Source organism: Eublepharis macularius, chromosome 2, assembly GCF_028583425.1.
Source record: "Eublepharis macularius isolate TG4126 chromosome 2, MPM_Emac_v1.0, whole genome shotgun sequence".
NCBI lineage: Eukaryota > Metazoa > Chordata > Lepidosauria > Squamata > Eublepharidae > Eublepharis > Eublepharis macularius.
Genome location: NC_072791.1, coordinates 227,671,680 through 227,686,933, shown reverse-complemented (window position 1 = coordinate 227,686,933; position 15,254 = coordinate 227,671,680).

Here is a 15,254-nt window from a genome sequence, read left to right as displayed (position 1 = left end):
GAAAGAGAAAATGAAAGCTAGTAATTGAAAGAGATAGGAAAGTGTACGTATAGAATGGAACAAATAGACAGCAAGAGACACAGAGAGATAATGCTACATAAACTGAGCTAGAGGTAGAAACAGAATGCGAACACTGCACATAGTCAAAGAGCCTTTTTCTTTTTCTTACTTTTATCTATCTATCTATCTATCTATCTATCTATCTATCTATCTATCTATCTATCTATCTATCTATCTATCTATCTATCTATCTATCTATCTATCTATCTATCTATCTATCTATCTATCTATCTATCTATCTATCTATCTATCTATCTATCTATCTATCTATCTATCTATCTATCTATCTATCTATCTATCTATCTATCTCTTACTATTTGTTACTTCCGATCTCTATCTGTTTCTTTCTGTCTTCCTACCAATATCTTTCTGTACCTCTTTATATGTATATCTGCCATTCTATCACTAGCTTTCATTTTCTCTTTCTATATCTATCTCTATTGTTTCACCAATTTGTATGTATATCTAACATTTTCAAATGTTCATTCTTTCATTTCTTTTTCTTTTTCTTACTTTCATCTACCATCTATCTATCTATCTATCTATCTATCTATCTATCTATCTATCTATCTATCTATCTATCTATCTATCTATCTATCTATCTATCTATCTATCTATCTATCTATCAATCATCATCATCATCATCATCATCATCATCATCATCATCAACTGTCCTTTTTTCTATTTGAAGTCTGTGTGTTCTTTTTTTAGCTCTAGCACAATTGATCTCTATTCTATTCTATTCTATTCTATTCTATTCTATTCTATTCTATTCTATTCTATTCTATTCTATTCTATTCTATTCTATTCTATTCTATTCTATTCTATTCTATTCTATTCTATTCTATTCTATTCTATTCTAGCACAGTTTATTTCTTTCTGTTTTTCTGTATCTGTCTCTTAATATTAGTACAAATCTTTTCCTAATGTTCCTCTTTTTCCCTATCCTTTCTATCTGTGTTTTTTCCTCTCCTTTCTATCTTGTTCTGTCCAACTCTACATCTATTTGAAGCATTGGCATTTCTAGCTCTAGCTCAGTGGATCTCTATGTAGCCTTTACTATCTGTTTCTCTTACAATCTGTCAATTTGTTACTTTCTATCTCTATCTGTTCCTTTCTACAACAAGATAGAAATAAGTAAATAAACAGATTAGATGGATTGAAAGAAGCCGAGAAAAACCCAATCAAATAGAAAGATAGATACACAGATGAAGATAGGGAAAGGTACATAGAAAGCGATAGAGATAGATGGAGAAAATGAAAGCTAGTGATATAGGACAGTGCACGTAGACATAGAAAGAGATAGTGGTAGAGAGACATAGAAAGCAATGGATAGAGATAGAATATAACAAATAGACTAAGAGACACAGAGAAACAGAAAAAGCTGCATAGAGATACACTGAGCTATATCTAGAAACATATAGAATGCGAACGCTACAAATAGATATAGGTTCAGACAGAACAGGTTGGAAACTAAATAGATAAATAGAAAGAAGCCGAGAAAAACCAAATCAGATAGAAAAAGACATAGATACACAGAAGATAGAGAACGGTATAATAGTAAACGATAGGGATGAAAGAGATAAAATGAAATCTAGAGATAGGAAAGGGCAGATATACATAGAAAGAGAGATTAAGATGATAGTGGTAGAAAGATAGAGATAGAAAGTATGAACAAATAATCTCGTACTAACACATAGTACGCTTTCTTATATACCTTTCTCTAACAATCTTCTTCTATGTGTATCTATGTATATCTGTCCTTTTCTATCTATTTGGTTTTTCTCGGCTTCTTTCTATCTATCTGTTTATTTAGTTATTTCTATCTTGTTCTGTCTGAACCTATATCTATTTGTAGCGTTCACATTCTATATGTTTCTAGATCTAGCTGAATACATCTCTATGCAGCTTTTTCTCTCTGTTTCTCTCTGTGTTTTTTCTATCTGGTTCTCGCTACAGGTTTGTCACATTCTATATATGTTTTTTCCTTCTACCATTATCTATCTGAATCTATCTTTCTCTACCCTTTCCTATCTTTCAATCTCTATCATTTTTTCTCTATATTTATCTGTATCGTTTACTGTACACCTTTCTTTTTCTTCATCTATGTTTATTTTATTTTTGCTAATGTTTTTTTTTCTTGTCTTCTGTCTGTCTGTCTGTCTGTCTGTCTCTCTATCTCTCTAGCTAGCTATCTGTCTTGTTCTATCTGACTCTATATCTATTTTTAGCATTTACATTCTTCATCTAGCACAGTAGATCTCTGTGTAGCCTTTTCTATCTGTTTCTCTGTATCTCTCACTTACTGTTTATTTGTTACATTCTATCGCTCTTTCTTTCTATGTCTTTCTATCTATCTGAATCGCTCTATGAATACCTTTGCTTTCTTTTCTCTTTCTAGCACTAGCTTTCAGTTTCTCTCTATATCTCTCTATTGATGTCTATATAGCTTTAACTATCTTCATCTATGTGTCTACTTTGCTAATGTTTTTGTATTTCTCTCCTTGTTTCTATCTATCTTGTTTGACTCCATATCTACTTGTCTTCAGGTCTAGCACAGTTGCTCTCTTCAGTAGCCTTTTCTATCTTTTTCTCTATATCTGTCTCTTACTATTTGTTTCTTTCTATCTCTACCTGTTTCTATCAACTGTCCTAGAGCTAGAAACAGAGTGTGAAGATTTCAAAAAAATATAGAGTCCGACCAAAGAAGAGAGATTGATAAATAAAACAGAGAGAAAAATATCATTTGAAATGATGATGATGATGATGATGATGATGATGATGATGATGATGATAGATAGATAGATATAGATAGATAGATAGATAGATAGATAGATAGATAGATAGATAGATAGATAGATAGATGAAAGTAAGAAAAAGAAAAAGAAATGAAAGAAGGAACATTTGAAAATGATAGATACATATACATACACATTGGTGAAACAATAGTGATAGATATAGAAAGAGAGAAAATGAAAGCTAGTGATAGAATGGCAGGTATACATATAAAGAGATATATACAGAAAGATATTGGTAGGAAGACAGAAAGAAACAGATAGAGATCAGAAGTAACAAATAGTAAGAGTAATAGTAAGATAGAGAGAAACAGATAGAAAAGGCTGCATAGAGATCCACTGACCTAGAGCTAGAGAAGGGCAGATACATGGAAAACGATAGATTAAGATAGACATATACTGTGCTAGACATTGACATAGAAACAGAAAGCGAATGATTCAAATAGAAATCGAGTCGGACAGAGCAAGATTGATAGAAAGCAGCGAGAACAACAAGAACAGGAAAAGATTTGTGCTAGAGCTGAAAACAGAAAAGTTCAAATAGAAAAGAGAGAGATGGATGGATGGATGGATGGATGGATGGATGGATGGATGGATGGATGGATGGATGGATGGATGGATGGATGGATGGATGGATGGATGGATGGATGGATGGATGGATGGATGGATAGATAGATGATAGATAGATAGATAGATAGATAGATAGATAGATAGATAGATAGATAGATAGATAGATAGATAGATAGATAGATAGATAGATAGATAGATAGATAGATAGATAGATAGATAGATAGATAGATAGATAGATAGATAGATAGATAGATAGATAGATAGATAGATAGATAGATAGATAGATAGATAGATAGATGAAAGTAAGAAAAAGAAAAAGGCTCTTTGTTTTTCTCTCCTTGTTTCTGTCTGTCTACCTAGTTCTGTCTGACTCCATATCTATTTGTAGCATTTGCATTCTGTTTTTAGGTTTAGCACAGTTTATATCTAAGTAGCCTTTTCTATCTGTTTATCTCTGTCTTTTATTGCCTATTTGTTTCTTTCTATCTCTATCTGTTTCTATCAACTGTCCTAGAGCTAGAAACAGAATGTGAAGACTTCAAATAGACTCAGACCCAAGAACATAGATTCCTCAATCTATTAAAAGGAGAGACAAACAATATCATTTGCAATAGATAGAGACACATAGATACGTGTAGATGAAGATTATATAGAAATAGAAATATAGTTATAGAAATCTATTTAAAAACAATAGCGATAGATATAGAAAGATAGAAAATGATAGCTAGAGATAGAAAGAGATAGGAAAGGGCAGAGAAAGAGATAGACTCAGATAGATCGTGGTGGAAAGACATAGAACGATACAGACAGACAGCAAGTAAATATAGTAAGAGATAGAGAGAAATAGAAAGAGAAGACTGTGCTAGACCCTGAAAGAGGATGCAAATGCTTCAAATAGATATAGAGTTGGACAGAACAAGATAGATACGGATAGAAAGGAGAAAAAAACAAGAACATTAGGGAAGACCTTGCACACATACATGCACATAGATGAAAATCGAGAAAGGTAAGTAGAAAATGATAGTTAGAGAGAAAAAGAGAAAATGATAGCTAGAGGTAGAAAGAGAGAGGAAAGGGCAGATATTCATATAAAGAGAGCGATTCAGATTAATAGTTGTGGAAAGACAAAACAATACAGACAGACAGAAAGTAACAAAGAGGCAGTAACAGACAGATACAGGGAAACAGATAGAAGAGGCTACATAGACATCAAGTGTGCTAGAGCTAGAAACAGAACACAAATGCTTCAAATAGAAAAAAACTTGGCCAGAACAAGTATGATAGATAGATAGATAGATAGATAGATAGATAGATAGATAGATAGATAGATAGATAGATAGATAGATAGATAGATAGATAGATAGATAGATAGATAGATAGATAGATAGATAGATAGATAGATAGGTAGGTAGGTAGGTAGGTAGGTAGGTAGGTAGGTAGGTAGGTAGGTAGGTAGGTAGGTAGGTAGATAGATAGATAGATAGATAGATAGATAGATAGATAGATAGATAGATAGATAGATAGATAGATAGATAGATAGATAGATAGATAGATAGATAGATAGATAGATAGATAGATAGATAGATAGATAGATAGATAGATAGATAGATAGATAGATAGATAGATAGATAGATAGATAGATAGATAGATAGATAGATAGATGAAAGTAAGAAAACGAAAAAGAAATGAAAGAAGGAACATTTGAAAATGATAGATACATATACATACACATTGGTGAAACAATAGAGATAGATAAAGAAAAAGAGAAAATGAAAGCTAGTGATAGAATGGCAGATATACATATAAAGAGATATACAGAAAGATATTGGTAGGAAGACAGAAAGAAAGAGAGAGAGATCGGAAGTAACAAAGTAAGAGATGGATACAGAGAAACAGAGAAAAGGCTACATAGAGATCCACTGAACTAGAGCTAGAAATGCCAACGCTACAAAAGTAGTGTCGGACAGAACAAGATAGACTGATAGAAAGGTGAGGAGAAAAACATTAGATGAAAGATAAAGGTATGTAGAAAACGATATAGATATAGAAGGAGAGAAAATGAAAGCTAGAGATAGAGAGAAGGGCAGATACATGGAAAACGACAGATTAAGATAGACATATACTGTGCTAGACATGGACATAGAATGCGAATGATTCAAATAGACAGAGTCGGACAGAACAGGATTGATAGAAAGGAGCGAAAATAACAAGAACATTAGGAAAAGATTTGCGCTAGAGCAGAAAACAGAACGGAAAGTTCAAAGAAAAGAGAGAGAGAGAGAGAGAGAGAGAGAGAGAGATGAAAGTAAGAAAAAGAAAAAGGCTCTTTGTGCAGTGTTCGCGTTCTCTGTTTCTACCTCTAGCTCAGTTTATGTAGCATTTTCTGTTTCTCTCTCTGTGTCTCTTGCTGTCTATTTTTTGCATTCTATACGTACACTTTCCTATCTCTTTCAATCACTAGCTTTCATTTTCTCTTTCTGTATCTAGCTTTCTCTATCTTCATCTATGAGTATCTTTTTCTATTTGATTTGGTTTTTCTCAGTTTCTTTCTATCATTAATGTGTTATTTCTATCTTGTTCTGTCTGAACCTATATCTAGTAGCGTTCGCATTCTATTTCTACATCTAGCTCAGTGTATCTCTATGCTGCTTTTTCTCTTTCTGTGTCACAGTATATTTGTTACTTCCTATTTTTGTTTCTTTCTGAGTCTTTCTACAATTACCTATCTGAATCTCTCTCTTTCTGCTTTGCTCTCTCTTTCTACCACGACCTATCATTTTCTTTCTATATTATCTCTATCGTTTTCTGTATAATTTTCTCTTTCTTCATCTATGTGTATCTATCTATTGCTCTTTATATCTTGTTTCTCTCTCTCTCATCATCATCATCATCATCATCATCATGTTCTGTCTAACTGTATATCTATTTGTTGCATTCTCATTCTCTTTCTTGGTATCTAGCACAGTAGATCTCTGTGTAGCCCTTTCTGGCTGTTTCTCTGTATCTCTCACTGTTTATTTGTTAGTTTGTATCTCTTCTCTTTCTTGTTATGTCTTTCTATGACTATCTATCAGAATGTATCGCTATCTATGTATACCTTTCCTTTCGTTTTTCTTTCTATCACTAGCTTTCAGTTTCTCTCTTGATTGTATTGTATTGTACTGATATCTCTATTGTTTTCTATATACCTTTCTCTATCTTCATCTATGTGTATATTTTGCTAATGATTTTGTTTTTCTCTCCTTGTTTCTACCTGTCTACCTAGTTCTGTCTGACTCCATATCTATTTGTAGCATTTGCTTTCTGTTTTTAGGTCTAGCACAGTTTATATCTAAGTAGCCTTTTCTATCTGTTTATCTCTGCCTTTTATTGCCTATTTGTTTCTTTCTATCTCTATCTGTTTCTATCAACTGTCCTAGAGCTAGAAACAGAATGTGAAGACTTCAAATAGACTCAGACCCAAGAACATAGCTTGAGGATTAAAAGGAGAGACAAACAATATCATTTGCAATAGATAGAGACACATAGATACGTGTAGATGAAGATTGTTATAGAAATCTATTTAAAAACAATAGCGATAGATATAGAAAGATAGCTAGAGATAGAAAGGGATAGGAAAGGGCAGAGAAAGAGATAGACTCAGATAGATCGTGGTGGAAAGACATAGAACGATACAGACAGACTGCAAGTAAATACAGTAAGAGATAGAGAGAAATAGAAAGAGAAGACTGTGCTAGACCCTGAAAGAGGATGCAAATGCTTCAAATAGATATAGAGTTGGACAGAACAAGATAGATACGGATAGAAAGGAGAAAAAAACAAGAACATTAGGGAAGACCTTGTACACATACATGCACATAGATGAAAATCGAGAAAGGTAAGTAGAAAATGATAGTTAGAGAGAAAGAGAGAAAATGATAGCTAGAGGTAGAAAGAGAGAGGAAAGGGCAGATATTCATATAAAGAGAGCGATTCAGATTAATAGTTGTGGAAAGACAAAACAATACAGACAGACAGAAAGTAACAAAGAGGCAGTAACAGACAGATACAGGGAAACAGATAGAAGAGGCTACATAGAGATCAAGTGTGCTAGAGCTAGAAACAGAACACAAATGCTTCAAATAGAAAAAAACTTGGCCAGAACAAGTATGATAGATAGATAGATAGATAGATAGATAGATAGATAGATAGATAGATAGATAGATAGATAGATAGATAGATAGATAGATAGATAGATAGATAGATAGATAGATAGATAGATAGATAGATAGATAGCTAGGTAGGTAGGTAGGTAGGTAGGTAGGTAGGTAGGTAGGTAGGTAGGTAGGTAGGTAGGTAGGTAGGTAGGTAGGTAGGTAGGTAGGTAGGTAGGTAGATAGATAGATAGATAGATAGATAGATAGATAGATAGATAGATAGATAGATAGATAGATAGATAGATAGATAGATAGATAGATAGATAGATAGATAGATAGATAGATAGATAGATAGATGAAAGTAAGAAAACGAAAAAGAAATGAAAGAAGGAACATTTGAAAATGATAGATACATATACATACACATTGGTGAAACAATAGAGATAGATAAAGAAAAAGAGAAAATGAAAGCTAGTGATAGAATGGCAGATATACATATAAAGAGATATACAGAAAGATATTGGTAGGAAGACAGAAAGAAACAGAGAGAGATCGGAAGTAACAAAGTAAGAGATGGATACAGAGAAACAGAGAAAAGGCTACATAGAGATCCACTGAACTAGAGCTAGAAATGCCAACGCTACAAAAGTAGTGTCGGACAGAACAAGATAGACTGATAGAAAGGTGAGGAGAAAAACATTAGATGAAAGATAAAGGTATGTAGAAAACGATATAGATATAGAAGGAGAGAAAATGAAAGCTAGAGATAGAGAGAAGGGCAGATACATGGAAAACGACAGATTAAGATAGACATATACTGTGCTAGACATGGACATAGAATGCGAATGATTCAAATAGACAGAGTCGGACAGAACAGGATTGATAGAAAGGAGCGAAAATAACAAGAACATTAGGAAAAGATTTGCGCTAGAGCAGAAAACAGAACGGAAAGTTCAAAGAAAAGAGAGAGAGAGAGAGAGAGAGAGAGAGATGAAAGTAAGAAAAAGAAAAAGGCTCTTTGTGCAGTGTTCGCGTTCTCTGTTTCTACCTCTAGCTCAGTTTATGTAGCATTTTCTGTTTCTCTCTCTGTGTCTCTTGCTGTCTATTTTTTGCATTCTATACGTACACTTTCCTATCTCTTTCAATCACTAGCTTTCATTTTCTCTTTCTGTATCTAGCTTTCTCTATCTTCATCTATGAGTATCTTTTTCTATTTGATTTGGTTTTTCTCAGTTTCTTTCTATCATTAATGTGTTATTTCTATCTTGTTCTGTCTGAACCTATATCTAGTAGCGTTCGCATTCTATTTCTACATCTAGCTCAGTGTATCTCTATGCTGCTTTTTCTCTTTCTGTGTCACAGTATATTTGTTACTTCCTATTTTTGTTTCTTTCTGAGTCTTTCTACAATTACCTATCTGAATCTCTCTCTTTCTGCTTTGCTCTCTCTTTCTACCACGACCTATCATTTTCTTTCTATATTATCTCTATCGTTTTCTGTATAATTTTCTCTTTCTTCATCTATGTGTATATATCTATTGCTCTTTTTATCTTGTTTCTCTCTCTCTCTCATCATCATCATCATCATCATCATCATCATCATCATCATCATCATCATCATCATCATCATGTTCTGTCTAACTGTATATCTATTTGTTGCATTCTCATTCTCTTTCTTGGTATCTAGCACAGTAGGTCTCTGTGTATCCCCTTCTAGCTGTTTCTCTGTATCTCTCACTGTTTATTTGTTAGTTTGTATCTCTTCTCTTTCTTCTTATTTCTTTCTATGACTATCTATCAGAATGTATCTCTATCTATGTATACCTTTCCTTTCTCTTTCTATCACTAGCTTTCAGTTTCTCTCTTGATTGTATTGTATTGTACTGATATCTCTATTGTTTTCTATATACCTTTCTCTATCTTCATCTATGTGTATATTTTGCTAATGATTTTGTTTTTCTCTCCTTGTTTCTCTCTGTTTACCTAGTTCTGTCTGACTCCATATCTATTTGTAGCATTTGCATTCTGTTTTTAGTTCTAGCACAGTTTATATCTAAGTAGCCTTTTCTATCTGTTTATCTCTGTCTTTTATTGCCTATTTGTTTCTTTCTATCTCTATCTGTTTCTATCAACTGTCCTAGAGCTAGAAACAGAATGTGAAGACTTCAAATAGACTCAAACCCAAGAACATAGCTTGAGGATTAAAAGGAGAGACAAACAATATCATTTGCAATAGATAGAGACACATAGATACGTGTAGATGAAGATTGTTATAGAAATCTATTTAAAAACAATAGAGATAGATATAGAAAGATAGCTAGAGATAGAAAGGGATAGGAAAGGGCAGAGAAAGAGATAGACTCAGATAGATCGTGGTGGAAAGACATAGAACGATACAGACAGACTGCAAGTAAATACAGTAAGAGATAGAGAGAAATAGAAAGAGAAGACTGTGCTAGACCCTGAAAGAGGATGCAAATGCTTCAAATAGATATAGAGTTGGACAGAACAAGATAGATACGGATAGAAAGGAGAAAAAAACAAGAACATTAGGGAAGACCTTGTACACATACATGCACATAGATGAAAATCGAGAAAGGTAAGTAGAAAATGATAGTTAGAGAGAAAGAGAGAAAATGATAGCTAGAGGTAGAAAGAGAGAGGAAAGGGCAGATATTCATATAAAGAGAGCGATTCAGATTAATAGTTGTGGAAAGACAAAACAATACAGACAGACAGAAAGTAACAAAGAGGCAGTAACAGACAGATACAGGGAAACAGATAGAAGAGGCTACATAGAGATCAAGTGTGCTAGAGTTAGAAACAGAACACAAATGCTTCAAATAGAAAAAAAGTTGGCCAGAACAAGTATGATAGATAGATAGATAGATAGATAGATAGATAGATAGATAGATAGATAGATAGATAGATAGATAGATAGATAGATAGATAGATAGATAGATAGATAGATAGATAGATAGATAGATAGATAGATGAAAGTAAGAAAACGAAAAAGAAATGAAAGAAGGAACATTTGAAAATGATAGATACATATACATACACATTGGTGAAACAATAGAGATAGATAAAGAAAGAGAGAAAATGAAAGCTAGTGATAGAATGGCAGATATACAAAGAGATATACAGAAAGATATTGGTAGGAAGACAGAAAGAAACAGAGAGAGATCGGAAGTGACAAATAGTAAGAGATAGATACAGAGAAACAGATAGAAAAGGCTACATAGAGATCCACTGAACTAGAGCTAGAAATGCCAACGCTACAAAAATAGAGTCGGACAGAACAAGATAGACTGATAGAAAGGTGAGGAGAAAAACATTAGATGAAAGATAAAGGTATGTAGAAAACGATACAGATATAGAAGGAGAAAAAATGAAAGCTAGAGATAGAGAGAAGGGCAGATACATGGAAAATGACAGATTAAGATAAACATATACTGTGCTAGACATTGACATAGAATGTGAATGATTCAAATAGACATAGAGTCGGACAGAACAGGATTGATAGAAAGGAGCGAAAATAACAAGAACATTAGGAAAAGATTTGCGCTAGAGCAGAAAACAGAACGGAAAGTTCAAAGAAAAGAGAGAGAGAGAGAGAGAGATGAAAGTAAGAAAAAGAAAAAGGCTCTTTGACTGTGTGCAGTGATCGCGTTCTCTTTTCTACCTCTAGCTCAGTTTATGTAGCATTTTCTGTTTCTCTCTCTGTGTCTCTTGCTGTCTATTTTTTGCATTCTATACGTACACTTTCCTATCTCTTTCAATCACTAGCTTTCATTTTCTCTTTCTGTATCTAGCTTTCTCTATCTTCATCTATGAGTATCTTTTTCTATTTGATTTGGTTTTTCTCAGTTTCTTTCTATCATTAATGTGTTATTTGTATCTTGTTCTGTCTGAACCTATATCTAGTAGCGTTCGCATTCTATTTCTACATCTAGCTCAGTGTATCTCTATGCTGCTTTTTCTCTTTCTGTGTCACAGTATATTTGTTACTTCCTATTTTTGTTTCTTTCTGAGTCTTTCTACAATTACCTATCTGAATCTCTCTCTTTCTGCTTTGCTCTCTCTTTCTACCACGACCTATCATTTTCTTTCTATATTATCTCTATCGTTTTCTGTATAATTTTCTCTTTCTTCATCTATGTGTATCTATCTATTGCTCTTTATATCTTGTTTCTCTCTCTCTCATCATCATCATCATCATCATCATCATGTTCTGTCTAACTGTATATCTATTTGTTGCATTCTCATTCTCTTTCTTGGTATCTAGCACAGTAGATCTCTGTGTAGCCCTTTCTGGCTGTTTCTCTGTATCTCTCACTGTTTATTTGTTAGTTTGTATCTCTTCTCTTTCTTGTTATGTCTTTCTATGACTATCTATCAGAATGTATCGCTATCTATGTATACCTTTCCTTTCGTTTTTCTTTCTATCACTAGCTTTCAGTTTCTCTCTTGATTGTATTGTATTGTACTGATATCTCTATTGTTTTCTATATACCTTTCTCTATCTTCATCTATGTGTATATTTTGCTAATGATTTTGTTTTTCTCTCCTTGTTTCTACCTGTCTACCTAGTTCTGTCTGACTCCATATCTATTTGTAGCATTTGCTTTCTGTTTTTAGGTCTAGCACAGTTTATATCTAAGTAGCCTTTTCTATCTGTTTATCTCTGCCTTTTATTGCCTATTTGTTTCTTTCTATCTCTATCTGTTTCTATCAACTGTCCTAGAGCTAGAAACAGAATGTGAAGACTTCAAATAGACTCAGACCCAAGAACATAGCTTGAGGATTAAAAGGAGAGACAAACAATATCATTTGCAATAGATAGAGACACATAGATACGTGTAGATGAAGATTGTTATAGAAATCTATTTAAAAACAATAGCGATAGATATAGAAATATAGCTAGAGATAGAAAGGGATAGGAAAGGGCAGAGAAAGAGATAGACTCAGATAGATCGTGGTGGAAAGACATAGAACGATACAGACAGACTGCAAGTAAATACAGTAAGAGATAGAGAGAAATAGAAAGAGAAGACTGTGCTAGACCCTGAAAGAGGATGCAAATGCTTCAAATAGATATAGAGTTGGACAGAACAAGATAGATAGAGAAAAAAACAAGAACATTAGGGAAGACCTTGTACACATACATGCACATAGATGAAAATCGAGAAAGGTAAGTAGAAAATGATAGTTAGAGAGAAAGAGAGAAAATGATAGCTAGAGGTAGAAAGAGAGAGGAAAGGGCAGATATTCATATAAAGAGAGCGATTCAGATTAATAGTTGTGGAAAGACAAAACAATACAGACAGACAGAAAGTAACAAAGAGGCAGTAACAGACAGATACAGGGAAACAGATAGAAGAGGCTACATAGAGATCAAGTGTGCTAGAGCTAGAAACAGAACACAAATGCTTCAAATAGAAAAAAACTTGGCCAGAACAAGTATGATAGATAGATAGATAGATAGATAGATAGATAGATAGATAGATAGATAGATAGATAGATAGATAGATAGATAGATAGATAGATAGATAGATAGATAGATAGATAGATAGATAGATAGATAGATAGATAGATAGATAGATAGGTAGGTAGGTAGGTAGGTAGGTAGGTAGGTAGGTAGGTAGGTAGGTAGGTAGGTAGGTAGGTAGGTAGGTAGGTAGGTAGGTAGGTAGATAGATAGATAGATAGATAGATAGATAGATAGATAGATAGATAGATAGATAGATAGATAGATAGATAGATAGATAGATAGATAGATAGATAGATAGATAGATAGATAGATAGATAGATAGATAGATAGATAGATAGATAGATAGATAGATAGATGAAAGTAAGAAAACGAAAAAGAAATGAAAGAAGGAACACTTGAAAATGATAGATACATATACATACACATTGGTGAAACAATAGAGATAGATAAAGAAAAAGAGAAAATGAAAGCTAGTGATAGAATGGCAGATATACATATAAAGAGATATACAGAAAGATATTGGTAGGAAGACAGAAAGAAACAGAGAGAGATCGGAAGTAACAAAGTAAGAGATGGATACAGAGAAACAGAGAAAAGGCTACATAGAGATCCACTGAACTAGAGCTAGAAATGCCAACGCTACAAAAGTAGTGTCGGACAGAACAAGATAGACTGATAGAAAGGTGAGGAGAAAAACATTAGATGAAAGATAAAGGTATGTAGAAAACGATATAGATATAGAAGGAGAGAAAATGAAAGCTAGAGATAGAGAGAAGGGCAGATACATGGAAAACGACAGGTTAAGATAGACATATACTGTGCTAGACATGGACATAGAATGCGAATGATTCAAATAGACAGAGTCGGACAGAACAGGATTGATAGAAAGGAGCGAAAATAACAAGAACATTAGGAAAAGATTTGCGCTAGAGCAGAAAACAGAACGGAAAGTTCAAAGAAAAGAGAGAGAGAGAGAGAGAGAGAGAGAGATGAAAGTAAGAAAAAGAAAAAGGCTCTTTGTGCAGTGTTCGCGTTCTCTGTTTCTACCTCTAGCTCAGTTTATGTAGCATTTTCTGTTTCTCTCTCTGTGTCTCTTGCTGTCTATTTTTTGCATTCTATACGTACACTTTCCTATCTCTTTCAATCACTAGCTTTCATTTTCTCTTTCTGTATCTAGCTTTCTCTATCTTCATCTATGAGTATCTTTTTCTATTTGATTTGGTTTTTCTCAGTTTCTTTCTATCATTAATGTGTTATTTGTATCTTGTTCTGTCTGAACCTATATCTAGTAGCGTTCGCATTCTATTTCTACATCTAGCTCAGTGTATCTCTATGCTGCTTTTTCTCTTTCTGTGTCACAGTATATTTGTTACTTCCTATTTTTTTTCTTTCTGAGTCTTTCTACAATTACCTATCTGAATCTCTCTCTTTCTGCTTTGCTCTCTCTTTCTACCACGACCTATCATTTTCTTTCTATATTATCTCTATCGTTTTCTGTATAATTTTCTCTTTCTTCATCTATGTGTATATATCTATTGCTCTTTTTATCTTGTTTCTCTCTCTCTCTCATCATCATCATCATCATCATCATCATCATCATCATCATCATCATCATGTTCTGTCTAACTGTATATCTATTTGTTGCATTCTCATTCTCTTTCTTGGTATCTAGCACAGTAGGTCTCTGTGTATCCCCTTCTAGCTGTTTCTCTGTATCTCTCACTGTTTATTTGTTAGTTTGTATCTCTTCTCTTTCTTCTTATTTCTTTCTATGACTATCTATCAGAATGTATCTCTATCTATGTATACCTTTCCTTTCTCTTTCTATCACTAGCTTTCAGTTTCTCTCTTGATTGTATTGTATTGTACTGATATCTCTATTGTTTTCTATATACCTTTCTCTATCTTCATCTATGTGTATATTTTGCTAATGATTTTGTTTTTCTCTCCTTGTTTCTCTCTGTCTACCTAGTTCTGTCTGACTCCATATCTATTTGTAGCATTTGCATTCTGTTTTTAGTTCTAGCACAGTTTATATCTAAGTAGCCTTTTCTATCTGTTTATCTCTGTCTTTTATTGCCTATTTGTTTCTTTCTATCTCTATCTGTTTCTATCAACTGTCCTAGAGCTAGAAACAGAATGTGAAGACTTCAAATAGACTCAAACCCAAGAACATAGCTTGAGGATTAAAAGGAGAGAC